This window comes from Cervus elaphus, chromosome 8 (assembly GCF_910594005.1).
Source record: "Cervus elaphus chromosome 8, mCerEla1.1, whole genome shotgun sequence".
In the NCBI taxonomy this organism is placed as follows: domain Eukaryota; kingdom Metazoa; phylum Chordata; class Mammalia; order Artiodactyla; family Cervidae; genus Cervus; species Cervus elaphus.
Genome location: NC_057822.1, coordinates 39,608,382 through 39,623,315, shown reverse-complemented (window position 1 = coordinate 39,623,315; position 14,934 = coordinate 39,608,382).

Sequence of the window (14,934 nt, the reverse complement as noted above, 5' to 3'; positions counted from 1 at the left end):
GTCCAAAGATAAAAGTCACTTATAAGAGCAAAGAACAGGGACAGAAATCGATTCTGGTATCTCATGTGGGCAAAATCCATTTTCATGTTCCAAAATTATCGTTACACCAGAATCTAAAAGATGTCATTATCAATATGAATTCTGCTTCTGTGAGCTGTTCAAAGTGGATACCATTTACTGGTTAGTAATTTCACAGAACACGGAAGTTTCTGTATTTTTTTTTAGCGTATGTTTCAATTCAGGTTAGTTTCAGGGTAAAGCATCAAAAAGATCAAAAAGCAGTTATGTGGGCAGGAGTTATACTGTAAACATTTTTGTTATGGTCATGAAGATATACAAAAGGAGAATTTTGGGGTGTCTTCAAGTGCTATGAAAGGGCTTTCTTTATTTTAGTAGTAGCCAGTTAGAAAAAACTAGAAATCTATAGATAATGATACTTGAAGGGAACTAAGATGTGATATGCAGTTAGTTGCCTTGAGAGAGAAATCAGAAGGTTTGACCAAATATCTGCTAGGATTTCTTCTGGATAAAGTGCTCCTTGTCAGGGAACTTGTTTGAAATAGTCACCCTAAATATAGTGATACAGCTCATTCATTCAGACAACACTTATTTATTATTATTTTTTAAATGGAGGGCTGACTATATTCCAGGCACAACATATTTGATCTGATAGAAAATTATGAATGTGTGTCAAATCTGAGTGTTGGAGTAAGCTGTAAGTTTGACAGTAGTTCAGTAATATAATGATATGATACAGGAAGGTGTTGACAAGGTCAAATGCCCACTTAGTCTTTCACTCCCTATTTATCTACTTTCACTCTGAGTAACTTGCACTTACACTCTTTTAGTCTACCCTCTGAGTAGATCCCAGGTGTTACACATCTCCTTCCATCCCGCTTCACTCATTTATCCAACAAATATTTATTAGCCACTGCTTGTGTGCCAGGCACTCTGCTAAGCACTAAGGATGCAGCCATGAACAAGACCCTTGGGCCCATGTGGCACTTGCAGTCTATTTGAGGAGACAAGATTAGATACACAGTTGGATAACTAACAAGCACAGTTGTGATAAGCAAGAGAACTGACCTAGACATGTGATTTGGGACTTACTTACCTTCTGTCTCGTGTACAGTCAGGCAGCCAGAGTCACCAGGATGATGATCAATTGTGCAAATCCAAGGGCCGAGGGGTACATGGAGCCTTGTTATGGTGACCAGATTTGCCTGGGACTTGACATTTCTGGCACATGAGTCTGTCAGTGTAAACCCAGGTAAACCATGATCATCCCAAGCTACCCCTATCCTAGGACATTTTCTATCAAGTGGAAGGCCAAAGGCTCCTTTGGAATTGATGGACCTTAAAGACAGTGCCTAGTAGTGACATAGAATTTCCCCTTCTTGCCATTTAAAGGAGGGTGGGTGGGATGCAAAAGATTAGACTGGAAAATGTATAATAAGCTTGGTCACAGCAGGTGAGTCCTGAGGACCAGGTCTCCTCTGCCAGGGCAGAACATTGTTTAGTGTGACACTGGAGATTTCCAGTGGTTCCAAGCTCAGTAAGTATTCTTCAGTTACAGAGGGAAGTGTGATTAAGTGATTTTACTATGGTTACAGAGCTAGTTGAGAGAATAGGTGATGCAAGTCTGGTTTCTATGGAAACACACTCTGATATGTTGATTCTGTTGCCAGTGATTTATTAGAGCTTGCTCTTGGGAACAAGGAAAGCAGGACTGGGGAGAAATAGGTTGAATTGTGATGTGTTTAGCCAGGAAACTCTAAAGTGGGGATGGGCATTCAGAGATGTGTGGATTGAGGCAAGAGGTCTGGGTCCATGAGTCATTGTATGTAGATTGACCCTGGGAAGAAGCCTAACCTTTTGACTGAGAGTACTTTCTTTCGTTCCGCTGGGGCAGTGAGTACTTAGTTCTAAACACTAGACCTGAGTGGCACATATTCTAGATACCAGGTCTTTGAGTTTCTGTTCAATGTTTCCATGATACCATGTGTCAGCATTTAATCAAGAATTGCCCATTTCTTTCGACTGTTGACTTAGTATGTAATAAAGAAAAATTTCCTGCCTTCAGAAAGATGCTCATTGATATGTAAAATCATAAAGTTGTTAATAATGAATGAATCTGTAGATGCAGATGGGATACAATTACTATGTTGTGCTTTCACTGAAAAGACAGTGATTATTTCAGGTGGAAGCTGACTTTTAAAATATAAACTGTGATATACCCATAAGCAAATAATCAGATTTTTTTTTTTACAATTCCAAAATAACATGTGAGGTGACATTTTCCTACCAGCTTAGAAAGTATTCTGTGGACATCTAAGAAATTTCAACAGAAAGTTAACAGAAGAAATTGGGGAAATGTGTCTAAAAACTTGGTTTTTTTAAAAGGATTTTTTTTTGATGTGAACAGTTTTTAAAGTCTTTAATGAATTTGTCACAATATTGCTTCTGTTTTATGTTTTGGACTTATTTTTGGGTTGCAAGGCATGTGCGATCTTAGCTGCCTGGCCAAGGATGGAATCCATGCCCTTACACTGGAAGGCAAAGTCTTAACCACTGGACCACCAGGGAAGTCCCTAAAAACTTAATTTTAAAAGATTCCATCAATTCTTTTTTTAAGTAATAAGTCTCCAAGTCAAGTTTTCAGACTATTCAATTTCTTGCTATATGTCAATATAGCATGATGTAAAAAAAAGATCACCATGTTTCATTATATAAAATCAGTCCATGTAGAGTTGAGTCAATTATGAACAAAAGACAGATAACTGTTTTCTTGCCTGTAAATCTGCTATGGTGAAATTGTAGAATGGCAGCCTTTAAACACAGCTACATATTGGAACCACCAGGGGAATATTAAAAAATGCTCAGACTCCCCCCCAGACATAATGCATTAGAATCTTGATGTGGCCCTATATATAGCTTGTATTTTGGCCAAGCTCTGAAAGTAATTGGAAATTTACAGTTAACTGGGCACCAGGCCAGTGCCCTGCTTTACTTTGCGGAAGTTCTGAGTGAGAGGACAGCTTCAGTTGTGGGTGGTGTTTTGTTGTAGCTGACTTTTTTTTTATTGTGGTAAAACACATATAACATAAAATTTATCACTTGAGCCAATTTTGAGTGTACAGTTCAGGAGCATTAAGTAAATTCACATGGTTGTGCAGGTACCACCACAATCCATCTGCAGAAAATATTCAGCTTCCCCAACTGAAACATGATACCCATTAAACAATAAATTCCAGTTCTCTTCTATCCCCAGCCCCCTAGCAACCACAGTTCTATTTTCTGTCTCTGTGGATTTGACTGTTCTAGGAGCCTCATACCACTGGAATCATACAGTATCCTTTTGTGACTGGCTTATTTCACTCAGCATGGTGTCTTCAAGGTTCATCCATCTTATAGCATGTGTCAGAATTCCCCTTCTTTGAAAGGCTAAGTAATATTCTATTGAATGTATATACAATTGAATGTATACACAGCATCGTAGATGGATACTTGGGTTGCTTCCACCTTTTGCTATTGTTAATCATGCTGCTTGAAAATGTGTTTGAGTCCTCACTTTCAGTTCTTTTGGGTATATACCCAGAGGTGGAATTGCTGGATCATATGATAGCTCTATTTTTAATTTTTAGGGGATTCCTATAACATTTCCCTCAGCAATCTCATCATTTTAGCCAGAAAAGGGCCAATTTTTCCTTATTATCACTAACACTTGTTATTTTCTTTTTTAAAATAACCATCCTAATGGGTGTATAGTGGTATCTAGATTTGATTTACTTTTCCCTACATGATTTCTATATGATTTGTGATGTAGAGAATTTTTAAAGTGCTTATTAGTCATTTCTCTTTGGAGAAATGTCTATTCCAATCAGTTTATATTTCAATAAATCCCCTAGATTTATTGAAATATAATTGACATATAAAAATGTACCTATAGCATAATGTTTTAAAACATGTATATATTGTGAAATATTACCATAATCAAGCTAATTGACATATCCATCATTTCTCATAGTTCTCATTGTTTGTGTGTATGTTGGTGAGAACACTGGAAGTTTATTCTCAGCAAATTTCAAGTAGAGATCCTCCTTGACTTACAATGAGGTTAAGTCTTGATGGTAAGTTGAATATTAGTATATGCAGTATTTATGGTATATGTCAGTATCTCTTAAAGAGCCATATATATATAACAATACATATATTCTCTTGGTTTAGTCATTTGCCAGAATCCACAGGCCTAGTCACAGAATTAGCCCAGGCAATTTTGGAAAACTCTAGTCATGATCGATAAAAGTTATCTAGGCAGGAAGGTAACAGGATGGCTTGGCAGTAGGTACCAGACACAGGCTTCCTGTAAAGAATGACAGGAAAGAATCTGCCTCCCATGCAGGAGACACAGGAGATGTTGGTTCGATCCCTGGGTCAGGAAGATTCCTTGGAGAAGGAAATGTCAACCCACTCCAGGATTCTTGCCTGAAAACTCCCATGGACATAGGAGCCTGACGTGGTGGGCTACAGCCCAAAGGGTCACAAAGAGTCAGAGATGCGCGACTAAGCACTCACCAGACATTAAGTACAAATACTTGCATTTTCTCAGGGACCTTCCAGAGAATGATTTCATTGAATGGAAGGTTATAATAGTGAGGATTTCAGGTCCTATGTCCAGCCAGAAGTGCAAAAATTTAGGGGCAAATGGACTTGTCTCTCAAATCACATTATCCAGGTAGCTGATTGCTAGTTTTGATTTTATGAATAATTAGTCCCAAATCTGAACAACCAATGTCTTCCAGGAAGTTAGACTACTTATTTCTTTATGAGGTACTTTGAATTGCAGAGTTCATTGGGCTGAAGTAAAGCCAGTGAATTGGCAGGTGAGTAGAATTCTGCTTTACATTCAAGCCCCATTTTCTCTGACTAATCTCCCCGCCCTCCCCATTCTCTCCACCCCGTTTCTCACTTGTTCTCACATCTGCTAGAACTGTTTTCAGAATTTATTGTTTGGGCAACTCATTTTGACATAACTGGCAAGTTGACTCATGTGGATAGTTAAATTAATCATGGGTTAAAAGTTTGTGATTATGGCAGCACATTAGAGCTATCATAACTCCAGTGTTGTCTTTGCATGAATTTTCCTTCCTTGTCCTCAGCTGAACATCTCATTTTCAATTTAAATGAGAGGTTCCTGAATCTGTCTTTCCTGTCTTGTTCACTGTTCCGGTTTAATTCACTATCTTCATTGCTAAGCTAATTGGAGTTAGAATGTTATTTCCTCTGTCTTAGAAGAGATAGAAAGTGGCTAGACTATGATTCAGAGTTAAATAAGATAGTTCCTGTATCTATTTTACAGTAAACACAATTGTAATCTTTTGGGTATATTAAGTGTTCTGTTTCTGGGGGTGATAGGTTCAGAGCTTAAAGGAGCTCAGTTGTGATTTGTTGAGACCAACCTATAATAATTTGTCACATTGAAGAGCTACTTAGTAGTGATTTGGAAGCTATCCTCTACTTTGGGGATAAAACAAATTGAGAGGACATCGCTGGTGGTCCACTGGTTAAGAATCTGGTTTTCAATACAAGGCATGCAGGTTCGATCCTCGGTTGGGGAACCAAGATCCCACATGCTGCAGGGCAACTAAAGGCCTTCAACTAGAGAGCTAGTGCATCACAATGAAGATCCAGCACAGCCAAAAAACCCAAACAACACTCCCCCTGCCCAAGACAAACAAAAAAAAAGCAAATTGAAAATCTGATGGATATATGAGATGAAATGTATAAAATGGACATAAAAGTGGGACTTACGTTTATTCATCTTTGAATGCCTAGTATGTAAGTGCTCATGAAATATTTGGCTGATTTGAAGGTGTTTCCCTTGTTTACCTCCCTTTATCTGTCAGTCACCTACATAAATGGCATGATTTACGAGATACTGAAAGGTCCACTTGCTTTCCAGTTTTTGCCATTCTAGTTTGACATGGTATCTGAAATCTTTATTGTAATAACCATTCCCTGGAAGATTTCTGAGAATATGCAAATATTAGCGTTTTCTCTTAGTACTTTCTGCCATTTACCTCCCTAATAAAATTGCTCACTATTATTGATGCTACTCTCACTTTGCCTATTCAAACCATTCATATCTCCCTCCAAAGAACTTTCTATAGCACCATATTTAACGAGATGGTGATTGTCTCTACCTCTGGTATGGTCCCATTCAACCTTGAAGTAGGATTTAGTTATTTTTCACATTTCTCCAAAGACAAAGCTAATCAGGGGCTTATTTTAAGGAGTCTTCCAAGATTGTTTCTTTATAATAGACCCACTTCGGGTTGTACCTCATTGGAACTTAGCTACAGGCCGTATCTATCTACAAGGAAGGCTGGGAAACACGGTCTGTATTTCAGGCAGTAATGTACTTGAGTATAGATTGGGGTCTCTACCAAAGAAGAAGATATGAATAACTATTTGCAGGCAGCCAACTGTTCTTGCCCTGTGACTCCATACTGTCTTTCGGGTATTCCTTCTCACATGGCCTGTCTGGGAAGTGTACTGCTTGGGATGGCCTGATGAGCAGAAAAGCATATGACACGTGCAACTCTTCGGATACCACATGGAAACCAAAAGTCAGCTGACGTCTCAGCCTTTCAATATGCTCTGCTTCTGTTGTGGGGAATTTTCCTGTCCTGTTCCTTCCTGCTTGCCATGTTGAGGGCCCTGCCATAGCTTCAAATGCCCCTTGATGCTTGTTTTCTTCCTGTTTCCCAGCCTTACATCCTGCTTCTTCCTCTTCAAGGGTATGTTTTGTTTTGCCACCATTGGCTTGTCCTCAGCTCTCTCTTTTATACTTCCCATGGTTACTTCGAAATTAGCACCTCCAAAATAATTTTAGTCTTAGTGGTGGAGGTTGATGATGGGAGTGAATGGGCAGGCGTGTATGTGGGGATGTTATTAGGTCTTCTTCCAGACTTACCTCCTCCGCCATGCCTGTCATTATTGTCATTCTTCTGTAAGAGACTCTCTTTAGTCACAGAACTTGGCTTGAATTCTGCCTAACAGCAATGCCAAGCATGAATGAATGATTTCCCCATTTACTTTTTAGCATAAATTCTTTATTTCAGATGGTTGGGGTTTTTTTTACTTTCCCTTCCCTTTAATTTCCCAAGCTCAAAATCAGTGGTTTGTGGAATCTCTCCTACTTTTGTCGTTTTTTTCTCTTCCTATTTCCCCACTCATCTGTGTCCATTCTTTCAATCAATATTTTACCTGATTCTCAAATAGTAGCTCAGTAACAACCAAGCACTTTATGTTGTCTTCCCTGACTCTTCAGTTCAGTCGCTCTGCTGCTGCTGCTGCTGCTAAGTCACTTCAGTCATGTCCAACTCTGTGTGACCCCATAGACGGCAGCCCACCAGGCTCCCCCATCTCTGGGATTCTCCAGGCAAGAACACTGGAGTGGGTTGCCATTTCCTTCTCTGTTCAGTCACTCAGTTGTGTCCAACTCTTTATGACCCCATGGACTGCAGCACGCCAATCCTTGTCCATCTCATGGAGCTTGCTCAAACTCATGTCCATCAAATTGGTGATGCCATCCAACCATCTAATCCTCTGTCGTCCCCTTCTCCTCCCACCTTCAATCTTTCCCAGCATCAGGGTCTTTTCCAATGACTTAGTTCTTTGCATCAAGTGGCCAAAGTCTTGGAGTTTCAGCTTTATCATCAGTCCTTCCAATGAATATTCAGGACTGATTTCCTTTAGGATTGATGGTTGGATCTACTTGCAGTCCAAGGGACTCTCAAGAGTCTTCTCCAACACCACAGTTTAAAAGCATCAATTCTTTGGCACTCAGCTTTCTTTATAGTCCAACTCTCACATCCATACACGACCACTGGAAAAACCATAGCTTTGACTAGACTTTGTTGGCAAAGTAGTGTCTCTGTTTTTTAATATGCTGTCTAGTTTATCATAGCTTCTCTTCCAAGGAGCAAGCATCTTTTAATTTCATGGCTGCAGTCACCATCTGCAGTGATTTTGGAGCCCCCCAAAATGATCTCTTTCATATTAGAATACTTTGAACATTGGTAGTTTGTATTACACACTCAAACAGTTGACTGTGTTGTATCATTTATCTAGTTATTTTATAGAATAATAGCTCCTCAATAGCACTGTAAGATTTTAGAGAGTAGGAACTATGCGATTTATCAATCTCCTACCTATCAGCTACCTTTCTTTCTTTTATCTATCATCTATCTATCTGTCTATCTATCTTCTATCTGTCTATATTCTACTCAATATTTAGGGTAGTATTGGAAAGATAGTTGTCATTATATAAACATCAATTACCTTGACAAATAAAACAGAGTGAAAATAACCTATAAAAGAAGAGACATACTACACTTTAATGAATCATCATGTTCATGCTCAGTAGCTCAGTCATGTCCAACTCTTTGTGACCCCATGGACTATAAACTTCCAGTCTCCTCTGTCCATGGGATTTTCCAAGCAAGAATACTGAAGTGGGTTGCCATTTCCTACTTCACGGGACCTTCCTAACCCTAGGGGATCAAACCCACATCTCCTGCATCTCCTGCATTGGCAAGTGGATCCTTTACCATTGAGCCACCTGGGAAGCCCGATGAGCATATAGAAGGACTGTAATCCTGGTGAGGAGATCACCTGTGATGACATCGTGATGACACAGCAATGGGTGGGCATGGCAGCTGCTCTGGAAGCTGCACCTGCTATTCGTCCCTTCACTGTGCTCAGCGGGGAGGCCATGGTCCTGGTGCTACAGAAGCAGCAAGAGAACCGTCATGGCCTCTCAGGAGAAAACACAAGCCACCAGAGGCTCTGCCTGGCCAATGGAGGAGATTAGAGGCACTTAAGGACCCTGTACATTTATCTGTGGTGAGACACTCTGGAGTCCTCTTCACTGGCTCAGAATTTCCAGAATGTTCCAGAATAACTGAGAAGGAATAAGACTGATTCACCATTGCCTAATAACGATAATAATCCTGAAGATGAGAATAGCTAGCACAGCTGCTAATGATGTGCCAGGTGCTGTTCTAAGGGCTTCACAGACACAGTAACTCAGGCCTACCGCCACCCACTGCCCATTAACCCCCCAAGCACCTGTTGGCCTTGCTGGCCTCTCGAGCCTGGGAGGGTGCCGAAGAGTGTGTGGGGAGCAGAGAGGAGCTGAGGACTGTCTTGGAGAACAAGCCTGTAGATTGGATCTTTCTTCTTCTGAATCTACTCTTTCTGCTAAATGTTGAAAATTGCTAAGAAAACCAGTTTTTTTTTTTTTGTTCAATAGTTTTCTCACTCTTTATTCTAAATTGCGAAGTAATTTTCATTTGGAAATGCATTTTGAGATTGCCCTGGAGAGCAAGAAGGATAACAGAGTAGTGGTGGGCAGTTGTGACTCATAGGATGCGTGATTTGTGCATCAGTAATTTCCAGAAGAGCAACAGGATTAGAAGAGGAACATAACAGGGAGCAGACAGATCACACTTCTAGGACTATAGGTAGTCAAGTCTTCAATAGTAGCTGACCATTTCTGCTTCTATTCCTATCTTAGAAAAAACTGTTTATTAAGTGAAGGTTTCTCCACAGGCTACTGGGCGATTACCCATTACTATCTGGTAAAGTGTGACACTTAGTGTACTTTGGGGAGCAAAGTAGTTTTTGTGTTTCACTATTTTGGCTCAATATGAAGCATTATCTTCTTGGTATTTGACAGTCAAAAGAATAGTCAAAAACCTTTCTCTTCATCTAAGTAATTAAAACCAGAGTTGATATTAGAGGAAAGCCAATTATATTCTGCAGAAAATTAGTTGAAGATATTGAATGTATTCTTATTTCTACTATTTTAAGTATTTATGATCTTCCCTGGTGGCTCAGTGGTAAAGAACCTGCCTGCCAATGTAGGAGATGCAAGGGGCCTGGGTTCAATTGCTGGGTTGGAAGATCTCCTGGAGAAGGAAATAGCAACCCACTCCAATATTCTTTCCTGGAAATCCCACAGACAGAGAAACCTGGCAGGCTATAGTCCACAGGTTGCAAAAGAGTCAAACACAACTTAGTAACTAAATAGTAACAACAAAGTGTTTATTATTATAATTACTTTTTAATTTTTTTATTGGAAGATAATTGCTTTACAACATTTCATGCAAAGATGTGCATAATAAAGGACAGAAATGGTATGGACCTAACAGAAGCAGGAGATATTAAGAAGAGGTGGCAAGAATACACAGAAGAACTATACAGAAAAAAATCTTCATAACCCAAACCCAGATAATCACAGTGTGATCACCCACCTAGAGCCAAACATCCTGGAATGCAAAGTCAAGTGGGCCTTAGGAAGCATCACTACCAACAAAGCTAGTGGAGGTGATGGAATTCCACTTGAGCTATTTCAAATCCTGAAAGATGATGCTGTGAAAGTGCTGTACTCAATATGCCAGCAAATTTGGAAAACTCAGCAGTGGCCACAGGACTGGAAAAGGTCAGTTTTCATTCCAATCCCAAATAAAGGCAATGCCAAAGAATGCTCAAACTACTGCACAATTGCACTCATCTCACAAGCTAGCAAAGTAATGCTCAAAATTCTCCAAGCCAGGCTTCAACAATACTCGAAACGTGAACTTCCAGATGTTCAAGCTGGTTTTAGAAAAGGCAGAGGAACCAGAGATCAAATTGCCAACCTCCTCTGGATCATCAAAAAAGCAAGGGAGTTCCAGAAAAACATCTATTTCTGTTTTATTGACTATGCCAAAGCCTTTGACTATGTAGATCACCACAAACTGTGGAAAATTCTGAAAGAGATGGGAATACCAAACCACCTGACCTGCCCCCTGAGAAATCTGTATGCAGATCAAGAAGCAACAGTTAAAACTGGACATGGAACAACAGACTGGTTCCAAATTGGGAAAGGAGTGCATCAAGGCTTTATATTGTCACTCTGCTTATTTAACTAATATGCAGAGTACATCATGCAAAATGCTGGGCTGGAAGAAGCACAAGCTGGAATCAAGATTGCCAGGAGAAATATAAATAACCTCAGATATGCAGATGACACAAACTTTATGGCAGAAAGTGAAGAACTAAAGAGCCTCTTGATTAAAGTGAAAGAGGAAAGTGAAAAAGTTGGCTTAAAACTCAAAATTCAGAAAACTCAGATCATGGCATCTGATCCCATCCCTTCTTGGCAAATTGATGGGGAAACAGTGGAAACAGTGACAGACTTTATTTTTTTGGGCTCCAAAGTCACTGCAGATGGTGGCTGCAGCCATGAAATTAATATATGGTTGCTCCTTGGAAGAAAAGCTATGAACAACCTAAATAGCATATTAAAAAGCAGAGACATTACTTTGCCAACAAAGGTCCGTCTAGTCAAGGCTATGGTTTTTCTAGTGGTCATGTATGGATGTGAGATTTGGACTATAAAGAAAGCTGAGTGCTGAAGAATTGATGCTTTTGAATTGTGGTGTTGGAGAAGACTCTTGAGAGTCTCTTGGACTGCAAGGAGAGCCAACCGTCAATCCTAAAGGAAATCAGTCCTGAATATTAATTGGAAGGGCTGATGCTGAAGCTGAAGCTCCAATACTTGGCCCACCTGATGCGAAGAGCTGAATCACTGGAAAAGACCCTGATGCTGGGAAAGGTTGAAGGTAGGAAGAGAAGGGGATGACAGAAGATGAGATGGTTGGATGGCATCACGGACTCAATGGACACGAGTTTGAGCAAGCTCCGGGAGTTGGTGATGGACAGGGAAGCCTGGTGTGCTGCAGTCCATGGGGTCGCAAAGTCGGACACGATTGAGCAACTGAACTGAACTGAACTGAACTGAACTGCTTTACAATGTTGTGTTGATTTCTGCTACACAACGTTGCTAGTCAGTCATGACTATATATCTATATCTATATCTATATCTATATCTATATATATCTCCTCCCTCTTGAACTTCCCTCCCACCTGATTATATTCTTGAAAGTGCTCAACACTCCATGACTTTTGGTGCATTCTTAAATCAAACTGAAAATTTTAAGTGTATGGACCAGAATTTTTTATAAAAGTAATCATTTGCATTTTTTATGAAAAGCATCTCTTACACAAGAACCAATTTAGACAGACACATAATAAATGGATAGATGGAGTAACATCTAAGATTTATCCTGAAAAAAATGTTGTGTCATGTTGTCCCCCTAGACAGTTTTGAAATTTTAATTTTTAGGAAAATTTTCAAAGATATAAAGGAAAGTAAAATTAGGCTACATGAAATAAGCATCTTCTCCTTTTCATGTTTATTATAATTTTGATGATTTTTTAATGATAATGATAATCATTTTTGGTTAAAATTGTTGCTATAGTGGTTAGAGTTATTATGTCTGAGACCTGAGCTTTAGATCAATATACTTTGTGTAATGGAATTTAAAATGCAAGTTTTACTGTCTTAAAAAAGAGATTTAAGTTCTGGTTAGTTGTAAGTGGACAATTTAAAATGATTTATAAAAATTATCTTTCTTAGTGACGTAAAAGGGAACTCTAGTGCTATAGCTACTATTTTTAGGTTCTAAAGTACCCTTTGAGAAACATTTATTCTAAAGACATTAAATCTCTCTAGAACATGGGAAAATCAGCCTGAAAATTAGAAGTATGAGAGTGAGCATGGCATATTTAAAGAATAAGAAATAAAGGAAAGTATTTCAATTGTTTTTTAAAAAATAACAGCTTGATTTAAAAAAATAAAAGCTTGATTGTGTGTTTCTTGCCACTCTGATATCCATGTAGATGGCATTTGTGCACAAAGTAACTTCATGTGGATAGAAAACATCTTCAAGGGTCCTCAGTTGTGTGCGTGCTGCTAAGCTGCTCGGTCATGTCAGACTCTTTGTGACCCCATGGACCGCAGCCCTCCAGGTTCCTCTGTCCACGGAATTCTCCAGGCAAGAATACTGGAATGGGTTGCTGGGCCCTCCTCCAGGGGATCTTCCTGATCCAGGGATCAAATCTCTTACATCTCGTGCACTGGCAGGCTTGTTCTTTACCACTAGCACCACCTGGGAAGCCCAGGGGTCCTCAGATGCTGCAGTAATTTCCAACCAAATCTAGCAGACACAGCGTCATGTCACAATTGTGGTATAGCTTCAGGCTCTCTTCAGTTTTGTGTTATATTCATGGTGGTTCTAAGGCCAATATGGACCTTACTTTTATCCTGGTTGTCTGGTGGCTAAGTCTACTTAATGAAGCCTTCCCTCTAGCTTTTACTAGGCCCCTACCATCTATACCTAGATCACCAAAACTCCACCTAACCAGGCCTAGACATGAAGCCAGACATGTTTCTAAAATGCAGATCTGATCATGCCATTTATCATTTAAAAATCATTCCCATCCAGTTTTCTGGCAGAGATGCAAGCTTGTACACATCTTTTGGATAAGTGTTGCCAATATTTATCAAGAATTTAACAAATATATCTGTCTTATGATACAGCAGTTCTATTTTTCAGCATCCATCCTCAGCAGATAGTCCTAAGCAAGGTGTTTTGAATACAGAGATGTTTAATGCAGCATTATTTCAGTTCAGTCGCTCAGTCGTGTCTGACTCTTTGCAACCCCATGAACCACAGCACGCCAGGCCTCCCTGTCCATCACCAACTCCTGGAGTCTATCCAAACCTATGTCCATCGAGTCGATGATGCCATTCAACCATCTCATCCTCTGTCGTCCCCTTCTCCTCCTGCCCTCAGTCTTTCCCAGCATCAGGGTCCTTTCCAACGAGTCAGCTCTTCGCATCAGGTGGCCAAAGTATTGGAGTTTCAGCTTCAACATCAGTCATCAGTCCTTCCAATTAATACCCAGGACTGATTTTTTTTAGGATGGACTGGTTGGATCTCCTTGCAGAGTCCAAGAGACTCTCAAGAGTCTTCTCCAACACCACAGTTCAAAGCATCAATTCTTCGGTGCTCAGCTTTCTTCACAGTCCAACTCTCATATCGATACATGACGACTAGAAAAACCATAGCCTTGACTAGACAGACCTTTGTTGGCCAAGTAATGTCTCTGCTTTTTAATATGCTGTCTAGGTTGTTCATAACTTTTCTTCCAAGGAGCAAGCATCTTTTAATTTCATGGCTGTAGTCACCATCTGCAGTGATTGTGGAGCCCAGAAAAATAAAGTCAGCCACTGTTTCCACTGTTTCCCCATCTATCTGCCATGAAGTGATGGGACTGGATGCTATGATCTTAGTTTTCTGAATGTTGAGCTTTAAGCCAACTTTTTCACTCTCTTCTTTCACTTTCATCAAGAGGCTCTTTAGTTCTTCTTCACTTTCTGCCATAAGGGTGGTATCATCTGCATATCTGAGGTTATTGATATTTCTCCTGGCAATCTTGATTCCAGCTTGTGCTTAAGATAATAAAAATTGGAAACAAACTTAATATACATTTACATAGTTAAGTAGGCCATGGTCAGTAAGATTTTTTTCAGCAACTAAAAGTACTTAACTACACTATTTCATAGCATGCAAAGATCTCCTGTAGAAGGGGTGGCAACCCACTCCAGTATTATTGCCTGGAGAATTCCAGGGACAGAGGAACCTGGCGGGCTACCATCTATAGGATTGCAAAAAGCTGGACATGGCTGATTAACACTTTCACTTTCATAGCCTGGGACAGTGCTTATGCAATAATGTTTAGTAAACATCTTAAAATACAAAACTGTATCAAAATCCAAAACCATAAAATACAGAAAAAGAGTTGAAACCTTCTCTTTCCTCTTCTCATTCTGCATACCCTGCCCCACCCTAACCACCCAGGGTGAAGTAGGGAAGGATAATAAACCTCAAGTTGCCTTTTACTACTGACAAACCTAGTCTTGGAGATAGATGCCCTACCTAAGAAAATGATTTGATATAGTAGAAAAGTAAGTGA